Source organism: Agrilus planipennis, unplaced genomic scaffold (genome assembly GCF_000699045.2).
Source record: "Agrilus planipennis isolate EAB-ADULT unplaced genomic scaffold, Apla_2.0 scaffold14, whole genome shotgun sequence".
NCBI classification, from domain to species: domain Eukaryota; kingdom Metazoa; phylum Arthropoda; class Insecta; order Coleoptera; family Buprestidae; genus Agrilus; species Agrilus planipennis.
Window position 1 is genome coordinate 2500257 of NW_020442313.1, and position 26357 is coordinate 2526613.

At 35.3% G+C, this 26357-nt stretch overlaps 1 long non-coding RNA gene across 1 annotated transcript in view; it reads left to right on the forward strand.

Moving 5' to 3' along the window:
- Positions 1-26357, forward strand: part of LOC108737520 — a 307184-nt gene that overhangs the window by 202648 nt on the left and 78179 nt on the right. Inside the window, exon 5 of the long non-coding RNA XR_003232230.1 lies at positions 24331-24365. This is a non-coding gene — a long non-coding RNA (uncharacterized LOC108737520). The remainder of the gene's footprint in view (positions 1-24330; positions 24366-26357) is intronic.

Here is a 26357-nt window from a genome sequence, read left to right on the forward strand (position 1 = left end):
TATAATAATTCATCTTTATATTTTTGCTGACCGCCGTCACGATCTCATTTTTTTGAAAAAGCCTTATCCATTCATTCATTCAACAATTGTGTATATACAAATATTAATAATATTCAATTGTTTACTGAACAACATTTATCAATAAATTTACATACCTAAACAATGGTTTTGTTTTGGCAATAGAAAATTTATATTGCAATTACATTTTCACAAAGTATGCATTTTTCAAATAGACACGAATAACAAGTTGAAATAGGCAGAGATGCAAGTGCTTCTTAAGTGGGAACGCAGTTGTTAGTAGGAGTACAAACAACAAGGGATAAGTCGAGAGAGAGAGAGAGAGAAGACGAGAGGACGAGAGAAAAAAAATAAAAGACAGAAATAGAGAAGTAATGCCAAGTGGAGTAGTTGTCGTTAGGGATGTATTATTTTTCCAATTAGGTGTTCCCGAGTTGTTAGAAGACGAGCGAGGGTAGGTACACGACACAACGATCTCGGAAACGCGTCTATGCCGGTTTTGTTGTAGTTAAAAATCAAACGTAGTCGCAGCGAAGCCGGAGAAGTAGCAGACGACGACGAGGAGTATTAGGTACTCTTCAGAGTCAGTACAATATATAAAAATCAAGCGGGTGGATACGCTGAAAAGTTTAAATGAGGTCTGATTTTTCGCTTACGACACATTAGAGTGCAGGTGGAGGCGCGCTCGGAACGCTCACTGATCTTTAATTGGACTCTAAACCGTCATCTCGGACGATTTTCCTCTCTTCGAAACCCCACGACATTTTTATGCTTTATAACTATTCTAAGTACACAGAGTTGTTCCAATAGAGATGCGAACATGTCGAAAGAACTATTACTTAACAACACATTTTTCGTAATCCTTGTAAAGGTCAAAATATTTGTCTGTTCAAGGTTAAATGATAAACAAAACCAACAAAATGTCTTCTCACTAAGATGAGCTGGNATTGGTTTTGCCAAGATTGTTAGGAAAGTAACTTTTTTGTTGTTAGTCTCGCTCGAAACGAAATTTCCCTTATACTTATAAATTTTTATCTTTTGAAATATTTCGGAGGGGAGTTATTTTCATCGGTACAATTTATCAATAAGGATAAAGTAAAGGGCCGCAGGAAAAATCCGCTTGTTAAAATGTCGTTTGCGTCATTTTGTCGTATTAGTTGGAAATGATGGCGATGTCGACCAGTCGCTTGTTATGTCACCGCCTCCAGCTGTCCGTTAATGAGCCGAATCGGGACCCATCTGTGGTTCGACAACAAGCCACTCTTACTCTCTAACTAATAGTACATGTCTACTAATTACTGTTATTGATCCACGAAAAAAACCAGCAAACATATTACCATACACACAGTGACCAGAAATGTTATCAAAGGCGTGTGTGTGTATATGCTACGGTAAATGTGAAAAATCCAGCGGTTACGTACTTATAATTACCGCTTATTGGTAAATACGATGAATTTTTGAATATTTATCAAACTAACGGTTGCATATTGACTATCTAACATCGTTCGTATTGTCTTTAGCTACCGCAAACTTATATATTATTACATAACACCGAAATATTGTAGCAGATTCGGTATGGTTCTACCAGGACGAAGCACCCCCACATTATTCGCGAATAGTCCCTGCGAAATTACCTTAACAATAATTAGATAATTATTTTTCGTAAAATAATAAGGTGTATTAACTAAGAGACGAGTAGTAGGGATATAAAGCAGAGGATAGAGCAGGGTCGAGTCGCCTTCAATAACAAGAAATCACTTCTATGCTCACGAACGGTTAACTAAGAAACTCGAGAAAGGTTGTTAAAGGTGTACGTTTGGAGCACGACGCTGTACGGGTGCGAAACATGGACGGTGGGCAAGGCGGAAAAGAAAAGGTTAGAAGCGTTCGAAATGTGATATTATAGGCGAATGGTGAGGACACCGTGGATAGAGAAGATTAGAAATGAAGAAGTATTAGAAAGAGTAGGAGAACAGAGGATTCTATGGAAGTCAATAAGAAATAGGCGAGATAGGCTAGTAGAACATCTCAGGCATGAAGGTCTAGTCAGAGATATATTAGAGGTAGAAACGGAAGTTAGGAGGGGTAGAGGTAGACCTAGATTAGATTACTGTTCGTAAGGATGTGGGATGTTCTAGTTTTAGGGAAATGCGAAGATTAGCTTAAGATAGGAAAGAGTGGATGTGTGTGTCTAACCAGTCTTAGGACTGACGACCTTATGATGATGATTAACTAACCTTCCTGTTCAACCCTTGGAAAAATAATTAATTATTACTATGATTGGGATCGGAACAATAACTATTACCTTAACAATATTTCCCCCAATAGATGGATAGATAGATAGATAGGCTAGGTCTCCAAACCTGACCTTTCTGAAATCTAAAGTCTTCAATAAACCGGAAGATATTGAAAAATTGGAAAACAGAATTAGAGCTGAAATACAACAAATCCATTTACAAACCCTAACTAAAGTGTTACGAAATTTTCAAGATCGACTTGTCTATTGTCAGGAAGTTAGTGATCAGAAAGTTGAACATTTAATTAAATAATTTGCTGTTCTATTGTTTAATAAATTTCCAAAAAACAAACCCCTCAGTTTTAAATGTGTCTGTTCCAACTTAGTGTTCCTACCTTCGAAATCTTTCGTAAATTTATCGATAACAACTATCTTTAGGTACAAAATATGGTACACGAAACATAGCTAAAATTCGATGCAGAATTCGAAAATGTAATAAAAAAATAGGTGGTTCCATTTGAATAAATTATTTCAACTTAATACCTCCAAACGTTCCTGATGAAGATGGTCTTAATGGACGAACAGACAAACAGACGGACAACGAAGTGATCCTATAGGGTTGTTTCTTCCTTTTGAGGTACACAACCCTAAAAACGGATTATGCTCTAGTCTAACTTTTAAAATAATTCAGCTAACAGCAAATATCAGTATATCATATAAACATGCTTACATGCGTGCTGATGAGGGCAAATAATCTGTTTATATTAATTGTAAGTGTTTACATACATGTATATTATGAGTACTAATGTATGATTATTTATTATTTGCTCATGTTAAAAGAGAGTTCCTGTTGCTATTTTTAAAACAAGAAAATTTCTTTCTTTGGATTAAAGTAGGCGCACAAGATTGAAAATCGGGATACCGATTTAACAAAATCAAATATTGCCTCTCTTTCGTCGATCTAAATCCATCCATTTCCCCCAGAGTAAAAGAAAGCAGGGTGATGTCCTGGGTCCTTTCTGAAAGCACGAAAACTTAATGCCACGCAATACGCTGCCCTCGTCCTATTTTTCAAGGAGCTTAACTTTCGCATTGTTTATTGTACGGTAATTTGATAGATAAAATCCTGTAAGTAAACCTTTTCACGTCGACGGTGTGAAGTCTTTAATGTCCTTAATTAAGAGGATGTAGTGCTTTGCTTTTAAAATTAGTCTAATACAAAATTTCGAACGCGTGGGGCTGAGGAACTAATAAAAATAAATAGGTACAAATATTTAAATCCAGATTATTTTTTAGTAATATGGTGTACAGTTGCAAACTTATTTTACGAAAATTAATTTAATTTACAAACTTGTTCGAAAGCATGTCCTTGAAGCTGACGGAAATAATTTTTCAATGGAATGCATCGATGAAGCTGTCAATCGACCTAGGGAAAAGGGAAGGCCTTGATTCTTTTTAAAATACCCACGGAAAGGGAAATGAAAACACCAATTAGCTGAGTTGACTGCAGCTCACTGGGCTGACTAAATTCGCTACTTTATTTTATCGGATGGAAGCAGAATGCAGTTTCCCAGCGTGTTCCAATTTTATAATATAGAATATACTGCGATGCTCTCGACTAGAAACCCCGAGAAATTCAGGATTGTACTTAAAAGGCGATTTCTATGTACCATATTAATACATTTTTGTAATTAAATCACAAATAACATATAAACATTAACTTTTTTGATCGTTCTATAACTCTGCAGCATCCATAGATGCATCAATCCATCCTGATTACAGTGCACCTACGTCCTTATTTGCTAATGAGGCTTGTGCTGTAGGACACCAGCACATGTGTTTAATGTAGTGTTGTCAGGCGGGACGTTCTGGGGACGCTTCCTGATTTGCACCTGATCCTGATGCTAAATATTCCGATAAATCAATAAATTTATTCTATTTGTCATTTAGAAATTCTAGATTAAGTTATTGAGTTGCTTCTTGTTGTTTTATTGAGAGAGAATGAGGTGTGTGAATGCGTATTTGAACTTAATGATTGCAACAAACGTCTTTATAACATAATAACGTTTTATGCATTGGTTTTGCGTTAAGTAAAAAAAAAACAATTTTAATAAAGAAATAAATTATTTAAACGTATAAAACAGCGGCAATAATTATAATATATAACTACGATTTTATTTATACTAATCCAGCAAGTTTAACTATTATTATACAAAATAAAATAAGATTTACTAGTAAGTAACATTAGTTGCCAAAAGCAGTAAATTAAGCCTTTATTTTAAAAAAAGTATTTTTTATTTGTCCCGATCTAAAACCCTAAATCCCGATTTGTTTTACCATCTGCCTCGATCCAATCGGATCTGGCAACACTATTTTAATGAGACTGCAAAATTTACAACGAGCAAAGATTAAGTTGATTTCTAGGTACGTCAGCAAGTATTTGACGACTTTAACGTAAGAGTTATTTCTTCAACAATTATTTTTATTATTTTTTTATTTAATGAAGATAATAGTAAACTAAATCATCTAGGCGTTGTAAAAACTGAATATTTCTTATTAAAAGATACCTATTCGAGGTTAATGCTGATATATAACAAGTATCTGTCAATAATTTATTTTCTAGGTAATCTAGTTACCAAGCTGAATCAGTTTTAACCCCTCTTTTGTTTCATTTAATTTACAATTTTCAGATTCCATACGAACTGGTCTGAACTAAGTGGGTAATAAGTTTCGTTAAAAATGAAAGGTGGTGTGATAGCGAAACGTAGCACGACGTATAGAAATGGCGACGGGCATTATTTTTATATTTTGACTCCCCTGTTTTTGTTCGGCTTGATCCTTAATTCGGTTTCCACCCCCGGCGTTCGTTGCAAAGCGCGAGGGGCGGCCACCCACTTATTGCTATTCCATCTATGACTGCGGGCCTCATGCTCGCGACGACTACGACGAAATCGCATATCGGGGGTTGATCGATAAGTCTCCCCCATTCTAAACGAAATTTCAACCTCTAAGCCTTCGTTCGTTTCAAGAATTCTTTCCTGTCGTCCCATATACAGGGTGTAACAATGCACATATTCTTTTACTCGCCAGAAATTGAAAGAAAATATTGCAATAAAGATATATTTTACATCTACATTTTTCCATATTGTTCGGTTAAATCGGGCACTTAATTAACGTTATTAAATCCTTGTTTGTAAATACACGTCCAAACCGATCCATTTTCAGTCATTTGAACGTCCAACCAGATTGTTAAACATTACATTTGACAGTAAAGAAGCTGGAGTTTGTCTATACTGTGAAGGACAATATCTATTCTGACAAGGCAAAGTTTTTACCGAACAAGGAAATCACACGTTTCTTTGTTGGCATTTTATGTTGCTCAAACAAAAATGTATACAATAAAAGCTCTTTATTCGCGGGCTATACGTTCCATAAATATGCCGCGAATACAGAAACCGTGGATATAGAATGGTAATCAGTATGGGATACGTTCTAAGGTTCCAAAATAAAACCAATATGTATTAGAATAAAATCAATTCATTCAGAAATTCGCAATTAAAATTAATCGTTATAATCACCTTTAGAAAAGGGTTTAAAAAATTTAGTGTTTTTTTTAGTTAAAAACATGCTTATCGGTTCTAGATATCATGAGTTTAATGTTTGAAACAGAGGTTTGAAATATTTTAGTAAGATACATAAAGCTTTTTTCTAAAGTTTGTCGAAGGCCATTTTTCAATTTTTTAATTTCTATTGAAAATACGTGTCCTACAAGAAGCATCAACTTTAAACACTTGTAAAAGCTTTTAATGACCATATTATTGAAAACCAAGAACGTACCGAGTTAGTGTGAACCTTTGTCTGTTACTATACAAAAAAGCACATATTTATCTCGCAGCGTTAAATCAAAATGTTTGAAATAGAAATCCATGTTTTCGGAAAAATTCACACTAGGCACGAGCGGTCTATTGCGGTCAATTTCCTTAATAAATGACACCGAATCTTTTTCTGTTTACCGATTGCATCTGCGAATAATGAAATTTTAGCCGTGAATACAGGAACTGGGTTGCAATTTTTTCACCCGTGAATAAGGAACTTTTAGTGTAATTTATTGAATTTGTATAGTCAATGTCCTTTTTTGTACCTTTGGCAATGTGTGTAAAAAATTTCATGATGATCGGTTGAATAGTTAAGACGTGAAATCGTCATAAACAAACAAACAAACATTCGCAATTATAATTATTGTTTAGTTAGGATAATAGCTGAAGGTACTTGTTAGAATTTTCTTATATCTAATTTTGCTACTTCTACTTTCCAACGTTAACCCACAAGGAGAACATTAATTTCTAATTATATGTTAATTTGTAGTTTTTGCGACAACATATTCTAAAACACTCTGTATATCTCTGAGTGCCTTTAAAGAACAGTGGGATGATGTTGGGACTTTTATACTCCGAAATATCATTTTAGTAATCTGATCAAAAACTGCGTCTCGCTTCCTGCGTTTTTAAAGCGGTCGCATATTTTAAATTCAGAAAGCGCCAGGCGCGTTTCCTTCTCTCTTCCGTTCCAGCGTCACGACGCCTTACATCTCGTCTTTCGATTTTTGCACATATCAGGTAAAAATTTCCACACAAAAGCCCTTTTTTCCAGTAGTGAATGCTTAAAATTTGGTATTTAATCGGAATTACTCAATAATTATACTACGTCCATCAAATAACAAACAAGAATAAGTCAACATTGCAGTCAATGCAAGGTAAAGCGAAGAAATTTTCATTACAAACAAATTTGTGTAGTAATTCGGAACAAATGGACTGTGACAGACGGACCAACAGACACAAGAGTTATCCCATAAGGGTTCCGCTTTTTATTCGGACGTACGGAACCCTAAAAACTATTGAAGTGGAATAAGACAGTATCAAAAATTGGGCATGTATCCAAAATTATACGACTTTCTCTATTAATTTTAATTTGATACCTCCACGCGTATCTGAGAAAAAGCCCTTGACAGACAGACATACAGGCAAAGAAGTGATCTTGTAAGGATTCCTTTTTTCCTTTTGAGATACGGAATTCTAAAAATTCATACGAAAGAAATGAGTAATTACTGTCAAATTGGCAAAGATTTTTGCGGTGGTTAGGTGAACTGATGCTGTTCTGATTCGGATCTAAAAGTCATCGTGTGTTGGAGTTGCTTCCGAACGTTTCGCTAGCACCAGCTTCTTCAGGGTCTTTCCATTTCCGATGCTGGATGCGTCAGTAATTTCTGTGTGTCGGTGAGCTATCTGCCTTGTTTGTACATATACCGATAGGTTATCTATAAACCATAATAAGATTTGTTTAATGGGCATGATAACGGTAATAGACATCGAGTGACATGGAGACATGGTCTGAGTCATGAATTTGTATAAATTCGACTTGTAGTAGGTACTTGGATAATTCCACTGAAGCCTTTGTTTTTTCGAAATTTACTTAGTCATTCTCTGTATAGGATATTCAATGTTAATGCCTCTAATGCTTGAACGCGTTACGGATCAAGTAAAAGTTGAAAGAGATGAAAGAACTACTTAATAACTGACCTACACCACTAGTTACGTAATAATGCTTCAAGTTAATGGGTATCATAAAAAGCGTTTATGGAGCAAAGTGATGTCATGGTGCACGTTTTAGTAGTCGAGTAGTAAAGTGGAAGCGTATCGAAAATTAATCACGACCTGGGATACATACACATACATACATACATACAGACATACAGACGTGTGTATGCATGTAGGCGAGTCCGTAGCTAGTATAGTAATTATTATAGCTCAACAGAAGCGTGAATAGCTGAGCTCTAATTAGTGCTTAATATAAATACCTGTAATCATGGTGCTACGTGTAAAAGCAATTTAGATCAATTTTAGTGGGGATTCTAGATAATCAACGGGAACCGAACAGTGTTTCGCCTCCCCACCGATCATGTTAACACGGCGATTTGAAAGAGCACGAATAATCGTGATCTTTATCTTGGCCAACAATTAAAGGGAACGTTTTTAATTGTTTTAATGGTAAAGTAAATAAAACGGACCGCTATATAATGCTCGCGGTATTGACCAACAAACGTTAAGCTGAACGCGCGAATAAATACGAGGGTGGATTGATAAGTTTCCGGCCTAACCAAGAGATGACGCCACTAGGCCTACCTTGAGGTGACATTCTATAGTACCATCCTTGGATAGCTTGTAGCTATAGTTTCAGCCCGATCTCCTTGCTAGTGTAGGTTTGACAGCACGCTGAACAAGACGCCTCTGTGGTTTTCGTAAAAATGGAAAAGCAGGAAAATCGTGCTGTCATCAAATACTTTTATTTGAAGGGGTTAACGCCGAAGGAAATTAAAAAAGAGATGGACTCAACACTGGGGACATCCTCCCCGTCATATTCAACCGTTAAGCAGTGGGTTTCCGAGTTTAAAAAGGGTCGTGTGAGCACCTCTGATGGGCCTCGCTCAGGACGCCCCGTTGAGGTCACAACTCCAGATATGATCGAAAAAATTCATCAAATAGTGCTGGGAGACCGCAGATTGAAAGTGCGTGAGATAGCTGAGACCTGTAAGATGTCATATGAACGTGTGCAACATATTTTGCACCAACATTTGCATATGGAAAAGCTCTGTGCAAGATGGGTGCCGCGTTTGCTAACAGTCGACCAAAAATTGATTCGAAAAAACATTTCTACCGCAAATTTGTCATTGTATAAGCGTAATCCAAGCGAATTTTTGCGTCGATTCGTAACCGTTGACGAAACGTGGGTCCACCACTACACTCCTGAAACCAAAGAACAGTCTAAACAGTGGATTGGACCAGGGGAACCAACTCCAAAGAAGGCAAAAACAATTTTTTCGGCGAACAAGGTTATGGCTACTGTTTTTTGGGATGCAAGAGGTATTATATACATTGATTACCTTGCAAAGGGTAATACTATCACTGGTCAATACTACGCAGACTTATTGCAACGTTTGAGCCACGAGGTGAAAATTAAACGACCTCATCTGGCGAAGAAAAAAATCTTGTTTCATCACGATAACGCACCAGCGCACACGTCAATCGTTGCGACGGCTAAAATCAACGATCTAAAGTTTGAATTGATGCCGCACCCTCCTTACTCTCCAGACCTAGCCCCGAGTGACTATTTTCTGTTCCCTAATCTCAAAAAATGGCTTGGCGGTAAGAGATTTGCGGACAATGAAGAAGTAATCGAAGCTGTAAATGGTTATTTTGAGGAGCTTGACGAATCAGTCTATAGAGATGGCATTAATAGACTGGAACACCGCTATGAGAAATGTATCAGCCTTGGAGGAGATTATGTTGAGAAATAAAAAAAAAAAATTTTTAAAAACCTTGTTTTTCTTGGTCAGGCCGGAAACTTATCAATCCACCCTCGTATATCGGATTTAAAGGTCACGTTGGATTGTTAGTGTCATTATAATATGGCTAAATGTACCCATTATTGTATAATCTATAATAGAACGTTGAAATCATAATATAAATGATAAAATTAAACGGTTTATGAGTTTTACCAATCGTAAATAACGGTAGGATCGTTATGTATCAAGTGGGTTAGAACACGTACAGTTAGTTATCTACAGTTACTAGGGAGAATAGTAGCTAGCTGAAAGAGTTGGTAAACTGTCTGTAATTCCTGTAAGTTTGAATTTACGCTCATAGAGTTTTGTCGTTTGTTTCAATAAAATAGACCATTGCTCGCCAAATGGTGGTAGTATATTACAAAAACATTCATTTCCATTATATGGGGGTTTATAGGGTAATGTGGCATCATTGGGTTCCAGATGTTATGTTATTAGTCATCGCTATACACTAATAATTGAGCACGCACATCCACTCGTTCAATCTTCACATTTTCTTAAAACTAGACCATTACACATTAACTGTTTGTGAACAGTAATCGAGTTTCCGTCAGTCCTCCCTTTTTACTTCTATTTCTGCTTCCAATTCGCCTCCAAATAACCACTCATGCCATAGAAGGTGTCTTATATCTTCCTTTTTTTCTCATTGACATCCATGGGGTCTATTGGTCTCATACTTTTACTAATATCCTTATATTTTTAACCTTTTTTGTCCATGATATTTTCATCTCACCTCCGTACTAGTCGTTTAATGTAGACCAAAAACACGTCAAATGGAATTCTGAGATGCCATCTTCTTCCGGAATTAAAGAGAAGAGTAATCTAACCTATAGGTCTTTGTTTTGTCTCCTCTTTACATTTATATCTACTTGTAATACGCTTCTAACTAACCTCTCATGCCTGAGGAGATGTCCCATATATTTCCTTTTTCTTATTGACTTCCATGGAATCCTTCAGTCTCCTGCTCTTTCTAACACCTCTACATTCTTAACCTTTTCAGTCCATGATATTTTCATTTTGTCTCCGTATGTTGGTCTTCAATATTGGTGCTTTTAATGTCACCTAAAACATGTCGTATGAAATTCAGAGGTGACGTCTTCTTCCAGAATTAAGGATAATAGTAATTTAATCTTTAAAATTTTCTCTGTTCCCTTTTTACTTCTATTTCTGCTTCTAATACACCTCTATCTAACCATTTATGCATCAGAAGATGTTCTACATCTCTCCTTTTCCTCATTAACTTCCATAGAGTCCATCGGTCTTCTAATCATTGTAATACTTACATGTTCATAGCTTCTTCCGTCCATGATATTCTAATCTCATCTCCGTATGATGATCTTCAAGTATTGGTCGTTTCAATGCAGACCTAAAACATGTCGCATGAAATTCTGTGGTGCTACCTTTATCCGGAATTAAAGAGAACAGTTTTTTAATGTATGAGTTTTACGCTGTCGCTCTTTTATTTCTATGTCTGCTTCTAAAACGTCTCTAACTGACCACTTATGCATTAGAAGATTTTCTACAACTCTCCATTTTCTCATTGACTTTCATAGGGCCCTTCGGTGTCTTATTCATTTTAATACGTCTGTATTCCTAATCTTTTCTGTCCATAATATTTACATCTCATCCCCGTAAGATGGTCTTCAACTACCTACCTTCATCCGGAATTAAAGACAACAGTAATTTAATGTATGTTTTTGTCTGTCTCCCTTTTATTTCTATGTATGCTTCTAAAACGTCTCTAATTAATCATTTATGCATCAGAAGATGTTCTATATCTCTCCATTTTCTTATTGACTTCCATATGGTCCTTCAGTCCTTGCTATTCATTCCAATACTCCTGTATTCGTAACCTTTTCTTTCCATGATATTTTCATCTCATTCCCGTAAGATGGTCTTCAAGTACTGGTAATTTGAATGTAGATGTATACCATGTCACATGAAATTCTGAGATGTTATCTTCTTCCGGAATTAAAAATGTTAATTACTCCATCTGGTGCATCTACTCACTTGAGTATCTTTATAATTAATGTCTCTGACATCTATGACTTTTCTGTGAAAATCATCGGTAGGCAGTAGTACTAAATTTATTATCTGACTACTTCTCTACTAAATTAGTATTCGAACGTGTTAACTGCTAGACTTAATAACCAGTCAACAGTCACCACGATGACATTTCATGTTTATATCATTCACTCTTCCTTTTTCTCTGAATGGTTAATTAATCATTATAATTAATAACTAAATCAATGGCGGTACGAAATACTCCTTCCAGTTTGTTTGTATTCGGTTAGCAACTTAGAAATGCATTAGATGCTTATACGTCCTTAACGTTTCGTTATTGTTGGTAATGTTGCAAACCTACATCTCATTACGGTGCTGTCAGTTACGTTTGTATCAAAATTGAGGAGAATAGCTGCGCGAAAATGGCAGTAAACAGGCATCGCTGTCGTGTAATTAGCGTTTCGGTATCCGTCGGAAAATTTAAAGCTGTCAGAGCAGCGAACGCAAAGATCGCGCTCGGAGCTAATGAAAGGTCTAAAGCTCGACCGAGTCAGCCAGCTCATTACCATTCGAATAAAGCAACAATCTCCTTAATGAATTTGTCATTGATTTTAAATTGCGGATTACGCTCCGGTGAAAAAATTCCGATTAACATGGGAGTTGTTGATGGCAATATGGTGTTTGCAGCGGGAATTAAATACTGGCAAAAGATTACGTACATTTTTACATTGCTAAATAAATTATGTACAAAAAAGTTAAAGGACTGTTTAGGCTAAACCAGACGTGGTCGATTAAATTTGAAAATATGTGGCAAAAACCACAAAATTTGCTAATTGGATTGATGTGGGATAATGATATTTTGACGCCCATAAATCTTTTAATTGTAGATACAGGGTGTTTCTGAAAAATAAGTGGCAAACATTGGAGGGTGTTAAAAAAAATTGTTAGAAAAAAAAGAACAAATGGCAATTTCAAGCCGGCCCTGGGCTTGAATTGCCACCACAAGCAGCAACATCGATGGAGATTGTAAACAACCAGTAGTGTAGGTTGTTCAGCGGCTAATTAAGGAAATATCAACGGCTTGGTACTACGCTTCTACAAACAATGTTTTTAGACGCCCATTATGATAAAAATAATTAATTTGCACCATTATTTAAAGCAGGATTAAGTATTTATTATTCGAGGACTCTATGGAAGTCGATAATAAATAGACGAGATAGGTTAGTGAGGCACCTTTTCAGGCATGACGGTCTAATCAGAGACATATTAGAGGCAGAAACGGAAGTTAGGAGGAGACCTAGATTAGATTACGGTTCGCAAATAGTTAAGGATGTGGGTTGCTCTAGTTTTAGGGAAATGCGAAGATTAGCTTAGTATAGGAAACAGTGGAGGTGCCTGTCCAACCAGTCTTAGGACTGACGACCTTATGATGATGATTATTATTATTTAAAGTGCACGGCAACCTGATACGAAGAACACCAAAGAAAAATAAAATTGACGTTACTGAAACATCAATAAGTTAATTGATACCCAATGAATAGGTAGTTGTAATTTTATTAATTGTAAGGTTCCACACCACCTTTGAGGTTTTTATTGACCTACGACAATGACACGTTGACCTACCTACCACCAATTCAACTGAATGCATACATGCACGTCTACAACATTAAAAGAACAAAGAGCTACTGTAGGGGGGTTGTAACATAAACATCGTCAATCACATTTAATCTAATCTAACAAATAACAAACAATGCATGAGTACAAAAATACAAAATAAATGCAACAGGGATGCTTGCCGATGATCGAATGCGGCGTTGAATTGTTGTAGTTACCTGCGTGATCCTATCAGGGCCGGACTTGCATTTCCCTATACTTTCACATATAGAAACACCCTATATACTCAGGCTTCTCTTGATATATCTGTACAAGTAGGTCGTTAGGCTGAAGAATGGTTGGAAGCGCATCTCTACTCGTTCCCTTACTTCCTTACCGAGATGTTGTAGATACAAAGTTTTGGATCTGGATGTGGATACGAATATATGAAGAATATATTATACCAGTTTCAGTAGTTTCGGATAGTTTTAGTTAGAGATATTCTATTTTTAAAGAACTATAAAAGAAAAGTATAAATAGGTAATGATTTGACTTTATTTCTAGGTTAACATTTGATACAATAATGAAACGAAATTATTCGTAACTATTGTATCAGAATTAGTTACGGTTTCGGATAGACTTTTATTTTGGATATCTTACTGATTCGGTTATTCTTGGAGAGCCCCACAACATCCCTATTCCCTTCTATACTAAGCCAATCTTCACATTTACTGAAAACTATACAACATCCCTCATTCCCAACTGTGTGAAAAAAAAATAACTCCTCAGCCACTCTTTATTTCTGTTTCTGCTTCTGCTATGTCTGTAACTAACCGTTGTTGTTTCAGAAGGTGTTCTCCCATCATTTTCTTTTTTACTTGCATACTGACCTTTGCTTCTGCCCTGTTTTCGATACTAACCTTTTGTATGGCTTCCTAGAAACCGGCTATTTAGTCTAATTTTTTTGTTTATCTCTAATCCTTGTAATGGTATTTACTTTAGGGTAGGTTTCGTTTTGTGGGGCAAATGTGGTAAATAAAAGAAGTCAATAAACGCAACGGGTTTATTAAGAACATGAAGAATAAACGTAAATAAACGAAAACAAGAGAGAGATAATATCTCTCTGGCACAATATTATATAAAATGAATGTTATTTTTTATAAATTTCTGAATACCACTAGTTGGTTGATGCAAGACGTTCACCTGTAGGAAAACGTGCACCAGTGTCAAATCTCTCAAATCCCCTTGCCTACACGTGGCCGACTCGTCGAGTGATCCCAACATCGCATCCCATACAAATGTACTACCCTAATAAATGATATAAAGATAAATATGACCCTGCTTTCATTTCTTTTATACACCAACATTTTTTTTGAAAAAGGCATATAGCAAAAGGCAAAATACCGGCGAATTGGTTGTCATCATAGTACAGTGTTGCTTTTTACCTCATTTGACTTTTATATTAATAATTTTCTAAAAAACTTCCCCAGTGTAATTTTGGATAAAATTAAGCTTGAGGTAATATCCAAGTTATCAATTTTTTTGTGCCATTTTTGCTTTAGTTTTGTTTTCTGCATTAGCCAGTTAATTTAATATAAGTCAACTAATGTTCCGCTTCAGCTAGTATTTCGGGTTTTTCGTTTGATATACCAATTTTCCCAGCCAATAAGTTTTCATTTTTATTTTCTAATAAACGTTCTAATTTCGTATACGTAATTGTATTAATCACGCAAGACTCTTTAAGAAAGTCATAAATTGTTAAACTAATTACTCGTTCGCGGCATTGACAGCTACCTGAGTCACGCCATTGCGTCCTGTGGGAATACGAACAGTGATGACTGTCAGTGTTAGTTTTCATGTTATTTCCACAAATACCTACCAGTAACTTGGAATTGTAGACTGAATTATTAAGGGGAACATATTTGGTCTTCATAAATTGGTAGGTGCTTACAATAATTCAAAACAAGTAAACTGTAATATATATACGTCATCTGAACATTCCAAGTATCATTAAAAATATTGTGTTTTCTTAATAATACAATTGGGTCAAGGGATTATAAACATCATTTAAAAATTTACAGCCTTAAGTTAAGTACTTACGTTAGTATGTAGGTACGTGTATCTAATAATTCCAAGTAGAAATAGAAATGAATTGGTTCAAGCTTTCGAGGCATCACTTTTGTAATAATTGTTGACTTTCAGAGCTTTTTGGTCACCGTTCAAGGTTTTTTATCCTCAACGTCCCGTAGATGCCGCCGTTCACGCGAGTCGACGAAACGGTGAGGATAAAAAACCATGAACGATGTGCAAAAGTCCAAAAAACAATAACTATTGGGATCCGTCAAATGGGCATACACCATCTGGTGGCAAAATTTCTAACTCGAATGAGGGAAAAATTTACAAAGGAACTGTGCACGCAAATTGTAAAATTGTTTATTAAAATAATAAAACACGTTAAAAAAGTAAAAATTTTTTTGATGATGGAATCGACGAAGTTTTCTTCTAAAGTTAAATCAAATAAAAAGTTAATATGTTCAGTGAAAAGCTGCAATAGCACTTCAGACATAGATCTTCACTCTTCACCTACATTAACTACTTTCCAATAAAAACTAACCGTTTTATATATGTAAAAAATATATTCGGAAAATTAGAGAAAAAAGTAAACTAATAGAAGCTTGGATGAAAGCAGTAGGTATCAAAGAAGTGAATTCCGGAATAAAAATTTGTTCACGTCATTTTAATGCACATGATTATATTTCAGCAAGTATTTACCATCAGCCATAACCTTAATATTTAAAACTAGAATCATACTAAAATTATAAAGTGAGAAATTATTTATTCCTGTGTAATTGATTTAACACAATTCTAATGATACGATATAAGTATTTTGAGGTTAAGAACCTACCTGCTGCAATACAACAAAGTTGCAATAATGTGTTTGCAACGTTCTCTTAAATCGGCTTTGCACGTGCAAGTCATTGATATGATATTGCTTAAATCACCCAGAATCACCTCACCAATTATATAACGTGAATCACGTTTTAAATCCGAAGTTTGTAAAAAGTAGGCAGTAAACTTGACAGCTAGCTTCCTGATTTATTATTTCCGAATTTTATAATGTGATTGGCATTAAAAACACGCTCACCTTGAACGAAATTTCCTTTCCGAGACTTTGCGTCAGCCCAATCACATATTGTGTCAATACTTATCATTTTATCGTAATTTAAAAACTTGGAAATTGCACGGTACACCATAGGAACTACGATAAATTTTCCCTAATCGGCGCCATGTTTTTAGGTTCCTCCCATTTGACGGATCCCAATATAAACTGCATATTTTCACTGCATTCAATTACAAGCTTGAATTAGACCTTTAGTTTTGTTGAATAAATAGGTACAGACAGCGCAGTGAACGTAATCTAAATATGGTTCACTACTTATTAATGTATTAATATTATTTTTTCATTAAACATTAATTAAAGTTTCTAATTGCATACAATGAAAAGACTCTTTCAGAATAATATTAATTTCTATCTTAGTTACTTTAGATTTTCAGGCTTTCTGACTATTGTTAAAGGCTTTTTATCTTCAACGTCGTGAAGATGTTTACTGGAGTTGAAGAAACGTTGAAGATAACGAGCCTTTCAAAAAGCCTGAAAATCAACAATAGTCCCAATACCTTTTCGTTATATTCAACCTTCGATCTTAATACTTGACGAATAAGTTGTTCAGATTAAATTTGGTGCTTGTTGTGAGTTTCGTTAAAGTTAAGGGTTAACGAAAGCCTTTGTCGGTCCGTGGTTTGACTTTAACAAGCCGATATCCTTAATAACAAAAGGGTCTCGTTTAGCATTATTCAATCCTACCAAATATAGTTGGTACTTATTCAATTGCGATGTAGGTACATCCAAATTTGTTGTTCTTTATATTTGGTATTAATTGCAACTTGATACCTCCAGTGAATGTGGAGAACGAATGATCTTGATTAATAGATAGGTAACAAAATAATGTTATTTTCTTGTAAGATTTCATTTTTTTACTAAGGTATAGATAACCCTAAAAATATAATATATATTTAGGGTTGTGATTGTAAGACTTTTACGAGCGACATTCATCAGTTCTGATGGTTCTTTTCCCGAACTGTTGTTTGATGTTTTTCTTTTTGATTTGATTGTTGATGATTTTCGTGGCGGTATCCCGCCGAAGGCTCTTTTGGTTATTCACTTCGAATTAAAGACTGCTTTTCTTTTTACACTTTATTCACACTATTTACACTAATTGCTTGAGTTGGATAAAATTGGACTTGAATTGGCATATAAATTGATTTGGATATGAATTGAATATTGAATTGATTAAAGCTGAATTGTAATTGAATCTGAATATTGAATTGAATTGTTGAATTGTATAGTTATATGAATTGAAATTTTTAATTGTAATAACGAATCTCTATCTTTGGTGCAGGACTTAAATAGTCTACACCAAAATAGAACATGCCCTAAGTAAAACAGACCCGTTTGGTCAATGCTTGTGTTGTTTCTATGCACCCTTCAGGTACCCAGAGAAAGTCCGGCGTGACGTAGTTGGGGACTCGGACTTTCCCAATGTTTGGTACCTACTTGAAGGGTGTAATAAAGAGGTCCAAATCTGTTTGTAAAACAAGTTGAAGTTGCACAGAAATTACTCGATACATTACATGATATATACAATAGTTATATACAAAAAATACAAACTAAAAAAACTATAAAAAAGAATATACAAATATCGAAACGCATCGACACCGAACAACTGTTTGGGTACAGAAGATGGGATCTTCCCCGTTACAGACGTTTCGTTGTCATTTTCTGGAGACATTCTCAATAACGATTAAAGATGTCGACAGTATAGGAAAAATTAAAAGCAATAAATTACATTGGCTGAAAAAAAAGGACAACTGTAGGCATGATATTGTATAGGGTCAATTGAAAAGTCCCCGGCCTGACACATAGATGGCGGCACCAGAACTAAATCCATATGATTTTCAGTTAGTCCTAACCTTCAAAAGACGCGTCTATAAATTTGACGGCTGTCGGATCATTAGTTTGTGAATTATAGCATTTTCAGTGAAGCAACTTTAGTTATTGTGAAAAAAATGGATAAAAAGTAATTTCGCGTGTTGATAAAATATTGCTTTTTGAAGGGAAAAAATACAGTTGAAGCAAAAACTTGACTTGATAACGAATTTCCGGACACTGCCCCAGGAAAATCAACCATCAAGGATTGTATGCTAAGTTTAGACGTGGTGAAATGAGCACCGAAGACGGTGAACGCAGTGGACGCCCAAAAGAGGCTGTTACGGACGAAAACATCCACAAAATGATTTTGAATGACCGTAAATTGAAATTGAATGAAATAGCAGACACTCTACAGATATCAACGGAACGTATACATCACATCATTCACGAATATTTGGGTATGAGAAAGCTCTGTGCAAAGTGGGTGCCGCGCGAGCTCACTTTTGACCAAAAACAACGACGAGTTGATGATTCAGAGCAGTGTTTGAAGATGATCACGCGTAATAAACCCGAGTTTTTGCGTCGATATGTGACAATGGATGAAACATGGCTCCATCATTTCACTCCGAAGTCCAATCGACAGTCATCGGAGTGGACTGCACACGATGAACCCGCTCCAAAGCGTGCAAAAACGCAACAGTCGGCTGGCAAGGTTATGGCGTCTGTATTTTGGGATGCGCGTGGAATAATTTTCATTGACTACCTTGAAAAAGGAAGGACCATCAACAGCGACTATTACATAGCGTTATTGGACCGTTTGAAGGACGAAATCGCCGAGAAACGACCGCATTTGCAGAAAAAGAAAGTCCTGCTTCACCAAGACAATGCACCGTCTCACAAGTCAGTGAAAACGATGGCAAAAATTCATGAATTGGGCTTCGAATTGCTTCCGCATCCACCGTTTTCTCCAGATCTGCCCCCCAGCGACTACTTCCTGTTCTCAGATCTCAAAAGAATGCTCTTTGGGAAAAAATTTTCGTCGAATGAAGAAGTGATCGCCGAAACTGAGGCCTATTTTGAAGCAAAGGACAAATCGTACTACAAAAATGGTATCGAAAAGTTGGAGGATCGCTATAATCAGTGTATCACCCTTGAAGGGAATTATGTTGAATAAAAAAAACGAATTTTGCAAAAAAAAATGTGTTTTACTATTTTAGGCCGGGGACTTTTCAATTGACCTGTTATATTACTTACTATTATTGGTATTAAGTAATATAAGTAAACAAAATAGATGAATATCGCAGAATTTGATATATGATACTATATGGTACCTATTGGGTATTATGTAACATATAATGTTATAGGTACATATTAATATAAAAGACAATGCACTAATACTTCCTGTTGAAATAAAAAATTGTGAAATATCATACCCTGCCGAGTTGACAGTTGTGTATGTATGGATAGATATATTTCAGACCGGAAACCGAACACGGCGGCAAAAATTCGACTTCGGTTATTTTAGCAATTATAAAAAGGCGCACGACCGACAGCATTGCCCTTTTGTACGAATATAATACCCGAAAGCTCTGACCTGAGTATTAATATCGTGGCAGCGGGCATCAGATCTTCAGGTAGATATAAAATAACTTTGCGGAGCCACGTGGTGGAAGAAGCCTTCAACTTTTCTGGCTTCGTGTGATCCTGATGTTAAGTAATGATATATGCGGCAGGTGTTTCGTTATTGGACACTTAAGATATGTGCGTGTGCTTAGGTACATATTAGTGACCTTTGGTACGCGATCGTATCATGGAAACGGAAAGGCGATACGTGTTGTATCAGACTTCAAAAATTTCTGCCGTTGCGGATGTCGACTTCTTTATTACACGCAAATTATACCAATAATGTCTTCAAAATTGCCACATCGCTGTCCCATATTATACAATAAGTAGAAATTTAAGTTAAAGAATGCAAAGTTTTACATGTTAGTGGTTTATGATAATTAGGTATGTAAGGATTTGAATTTCCTTGTATTACCCGGAGATTCTTATGTTAAAACAAAAAAAAAACATTTGACTCAAAAAATGATGACCTTTTTTCCTTTAGTTGTTCACAACTATTTAATGTAATTATTCAAAGTATAAATAACCTTTCAGTATCATCATAAAGTCTTCAGTCCTAAGACTAGTTGGAGACGCAACTCCACTGTTTCCTATACAGAGCTAATCTTTGCATTTCCCTAAAACTAGAACAACCCACATCCTTAACTATTTGCGAAAAGTAATCTAATCTAGGTCTACCTCTACCCTTCCTAACTCATGTTTCTGCCTCCTTCATGTCTGAGAAGGTTTTTTACCAACCTATCTCGCCTATTTCTTATTGACTTCCATAGAGTCCTCTGTTCTCCTATTCTTTCTAATACCTCTTCATAATAACCTTTAAACAATAAACTTTCCCTTTTTTCTAAGCTGACTCTAAATTCCGTAGGTCTGAGGAAATTTCGATAGGACTAACAACACCGGCCAAAAACCGAATGTGTTAGTGGACATCTCTCTCTCTCTCCTTCACACTTAGGTATTGCTTATAGAGAGAGTGACAACTGACGATGTAGTTTCGGTTGGATTACCTTAAAGGTATCGTCCATAAAATACGTCACTCGGTATTTCACATTTTTGGACTCCTCCCTCCCCATTCCTTACGCTAAGTCACACTTTCAGCGCCCTTAACAAATATTACAACACCAGGGCTGGTTCACCGCTCCCGAATAAACCATTTTTTGTGATTAAAAATAGCAATGAGGAGGACTTTCCATGGTAATGAAAAATTTTAAGAACTGCCAACTTAAGAAAAACGTTAAAATAAAATTGATGAACTCTTATACGTCGCATTTTCTTAGACCTCTCTTCCACATTTGTCATGTATCGTCACACTAGGCAATACCCCTTCCTCCCCCTTATTTGCGAACGTAATTTATGAACAACCCCAAAAAGTAAATAGATGGAAAAACGGCTCTTCATCAGGATTCGATACTCTCGGTGCTGAAATCGGACTCGGATTTGGACTCCTTAATCTTTCTCTTTAGAAATGTGTATTAACGATGGTTACGTCCATTAAAATCATTCCTTAATACCTTGGGAATGGTAAAAACATTTAAACGTATCCAAACATGTAGGTAGCATCCTTATTAACCATATATGTAAATGTAAAATTTTATTTTTGAGTCATTAGAACACGACGACCTTGTAAAGATGTATTTCTAAAGGTACTCAAACTAATTGGCTGCATGTCATCTGTCTGTTTATTCATTAAAATTAGACGAGTACGTAGCAAGCGCAGCACAGTGTTTTGTTTTTGGACGGGAATCATTATTGTACGTGGTTGCAGATAGTAATATAACCGTATAAAAGGTGGTAGTGGAAGGCATTACATGCATACATATATATGTATATGTGTTGCCAGCATGTTGACAATTCAAATTTATTTAAATTTTGTATTTGTATTAGCGCTTCGTGACTCATCGACAATATNATACTTACTTATATACATACACATTTGTGAGCGTTACAAAGCGCCATCATTTTTCCGATACGAGCCAATCAGGAGGGCTGTGCGATGTGAGAATCGCAGCAGTCCGTGACACCGGCGTCGTTGCTCGCCCTCTATTTAATGAGCTCCCCCGGGGGTGGAGGATTGTGATATGAAATATTCACCGCGCTTACCATTATCCTCCACTTGGCATGTGCCTCTCTCTCCGGTGATGGATTTCTTATTTGAAAAACGAACGAAATACGATATAACGGTTTAAGAAAGAAAACAACATGTGCTCCATGAATAATTGAACGCTAATGCCTCTCGTAAAAAGCCAAGTCCTCCTCATTAAATATTTATCAATTACTCCGTGATTCGTATTCTTCTTTTCTATTCCATTTTCTTCCTTATTGACACACTTCGATAATGGAACTACAGTATTACGATATTCTTTTCAGTAGTGGCGGACACGTAAATTCACAGGGGTAGACGCCCAAGGAGAAGTATTTTCTGTTAACATCATATACAATACCTAATAGTGTAAACTCTCTATAATGAAACGATTTATTAGAAAAAACTTACATTAGTGTAGACATCGTTCGAGTTTCGTTGGTTACCTTATAACTTAAAACTTACTTACGTAAAGGCAAAATACACCAGTCGAAGTTTGCTGTATGTCGTGGTCTAGATTTAAATGTAGTCAAGATAGCTAAAAATGCGATCACAAATAGAGTATAAGAGCCAAAAAGTGTTTTTATTTTTGTATTTATTTTTAGTCTTAAAAACTATTAAATTCAATGACCAAAAGATTGTTCATTATAGCCCCTTGATTCTTTACCAGAACTGACATTTGGTGAGGCGGCTGATTGCGAATTTAATCGGGGATGCCAGCGTGTTTTTCAAGGGTATTTAATTGTTAATCTGATGGTTAGGCGTTAAACTAGATTTCTCGTCGAATGTCAGGTTTGCAATTTGGTCGAATACTAGATTAACTTTTTTAATCTATACATCGAAGACGCGATCAACATTATTAAAGAAAGTACAACTGTAGGGAAAGATATACAGGGGCAACAGATTAGTATGCCTAGATTTGCAGATGATATAGCAGTGTTAGCATCTAGCGAGGCGGAGTTAGAGATAGCCTTAAATAGAATGGAGCGGTTTTGACTTATTAATTATAAAAGTGAAACAAAAATACTGGTATGCAAAGAAAGAAAAAGTAGGGAAAGAGCGAATATAAAGATATGAGACGAAAGATTAGAAGAAGTGGCTGATTTTAGATGTCTAGGAAGTCAGATAAGTCAGGATGGGAGGAGTAGTAGGGGATATAAAGCAGAGGATAGCGCAGGGTCGTGTCGCCTTTAATATAAAGAAATCACTTCTATACTCGCGAACGGTTAAATTAGAAATTCGAAGGTTGTTGAGGGTGTATGTTTGGCGCACGGCGTTTTACGGATGCGAAACATGGACAGTGGGCGCGGCGGAAAAGAAAAGGTTAGAGGCCTTCGAAATGTGGTGTTATAGGCGGATGATGAGGATAACGTGGGTTGAAAAGGTTAGAAATGAAGAGGTATTAGAAAAAATAGGAGAACAGAGGACTCTATGGAATAGGAATAAAAAATAGGCGGGATAGGTTGGTAGATTACATTCTCAGGCATGAAGGTCTAAATAGAGACATATTAGACGCAGAAACAGAAGTTAAGAGGAATAGAGGTAGACCTAGATTAGATTACTGTTCGCAAATAGTTAAGGATGTAGGATGTTCCAGTTTTAGGGAAATGCGAAGATTATCTCTGGATAGGAAGGTGCGTGTCCAACCAGTCTTAAGACTGACGACCTTATGATGATGATTATGATTAGATTATTGATTGTTGGGACAAGAAAGAGCTTTCTATCTGTAATTTCGATTGAAACTAATAAAGCTAAAAGACGGTATTCGTAACTAGCATTTAATTCTCTCTCCTACAAATTTTATGAAGTTTTTTGAACGCAATTACTCTACTATTATGTATTTTATAATTTCTATTGTTTTTAAATAAATTGTTAAGATAAATGGTATCTTTTTGTCTTACAATATTTTTAAATGATTCATGCTTACCAAATTGTTTACATTATTATACCTTCAGCTATTAATTCGTAGGTACATAGTGGTTAGTGGATGTCTTCATCTATGATTTGAATAAGGTTACCGCCGTTTTCTAAGCGAGCAGGGGTAGTTTCCTTCTAGCATTTTTTTATTTTAGCTCCATTGTTTGAATAAGTGTTCTACCCTGAGAGCTTTTTAACCCTCGTGCTTTTTATGACGCACTTTTGCTAGGCGACGCGAGATGGTGCCCTGATTCCAAAAGGATATAAGGATTCGAATAGCAATGTAATATAAAGAACGGTCATATTTTTGATCGTTTTACTATTATAATCTACTATTAAATATGTGGAAATATTTAAATGTAGTTAATAAAAGAATGTTATTGTATGTTAAAGACTGGGACTTATAATATTTATTAAAAATTCGTGTGTCTGTGTTTATCTGAATAAAAATTTATGTTTATTCTTTCTTGCAGATCGCTTTTGTCAAAATATGAGCCTGCAGAAATTGGTGAGTTATTTTAATTTATTACTTAAAGATCTTATTGTATTATCCTTATCTACAAATTACTAAAAGCATTATTGGATGTATAACACAGTCCAGTTTTATAGTAGTTTTGGTTTCTGTGGTAGTTTAGATTAATCGTAAGTCTATGAGTTATTGTTAATTCTTAATCATGGTATCTAGGTATATTTATAAAAAGAAGATTCTATGATACAGAAAAATACAAATATGTATGTAGAATTGTACCTACCTACCTTTTCCTTGTTAATCTATGGGTAAACTTAATAATAGTTTTTAAGGTTCCATGAAAAACGAAACCCTTTTAAGGATCACTCGTGTGCATGTCTGTCCATATGTCACAGTCAATTTGCTCTGAATCTATTGGGTTGATTAAGTTGAAATTAAGGATAAATTAACGTAAATAAATGAATTGTAAACATGGGGTTCATTTTCTGGGGGGCCAATAGGAAAAAAAAGGTTTTGCAAACTGTACTGTGTGAGATGTCAAATGAAAGGGCTTGTNGAATAGTTATTTAAAAAAATAAATGAAAATTGAACATTCTCCTGTTATCCCCGAAACTACTGAACTCAAGATTTAAAAAAAAAAAAAACAGAAAATAGTTCTTTACTTATAGATTACAGGAAGATTAGTAACAAGTTTGTTGTCTGAACATAACGTGGTAAATCTTTCAGCAACACAATATTGTACGTACAAATTTATATTTGCAGTTTGAATGTATGGAAGAGCATGTTTTTTTTTTAAACTACAGATTTAAGTTGGTTCTCGGGTTAGGATTCCGTCCGAATAAAGAACGGAACCCTTATAGAAGCACTCGTGTGTCTGTCTGTCCATCTTTCAGGTACAAAAATTAGTTATTACACGTTACAAATTTGTAAATTACTTTAAAAAATTATTATTGCCTTTTAGGCAGTTCAAAATTGTGTGTCTGCTGTAAGAACCAAGACTTAGGAATGTAAAGTTCACCAAATAATGATAACGAACCGTTCGGCCTTATTTCCGACTTGGTTTTCTTAACAAGTACGTATTTATTTGTCAAAAATTGGAGCTTTTATTAGAGACTGCATTTCTATTTACAAATATGATAGTAATGTGTAAAACATGCAGAAATTGTTAGATGCAGGAGATTATTCCGCTTTGTCATCTCAAACTTACAGCAAAAATAGCTTTGATTATTAATGCTATTTACGCATATAGATGATACAGGTGATATATAGTCACAAAACATATTTTTTTACTTACCTGATTCGTCCATCTGTCTGTCCGTATGTTATGGTCAACCCTCCCATCTTCTCATTTATATTTATGTGTATTAGGTACATGCATATTTTTTCAGAAAATTAATCGTTATCATGTTATCATAGCGTCTACCCCCTCTAATTTCTAGACTATTGTAGTTGGTTTTTCAACGTAAATTGTAATTATATAATAATTGATAAAGATCCATGGAATGCTATCTTATAGACGCATTCAACATGATATTGATATGTTTTATTTATATTCGCCTATATGCACAAAAAAAAGAAAGTATTTAGTTAGGTAAAATTATTAAAACCCAGTTGTCGTCGGAATAGGTATACAAAGCAAATGATGCTAGAACATTTATGTAGATGTTTTTGCATGTGTTAATTGTTAAGTGTAAATTATATTCATAATTTAAACATCAGTTTAAAAAAAAATCTTTTCTTAATTCAGAAAGCAATCATTTTACCAAGAAAAGCAGTTACACATTATCAAAAAATTTGAATGCCAACTAAAATGTATTTGTTTTTTAATTCATAATAACCGCCGATTTTCGTAATTTTCCTAAAAATGAAACATTATTTTGAAGTGAAAGGACTAAAAACTTGGGAAGGAATTATAATTATTTTTCCCTTTTATATTTTACAAAGTTTTACCTGCGGCTTCACTCGCGTTGATGACCTAAATCCGTGATAAAGATTATATGGCACACAATGAAAAAAGATGATATAAAAGGT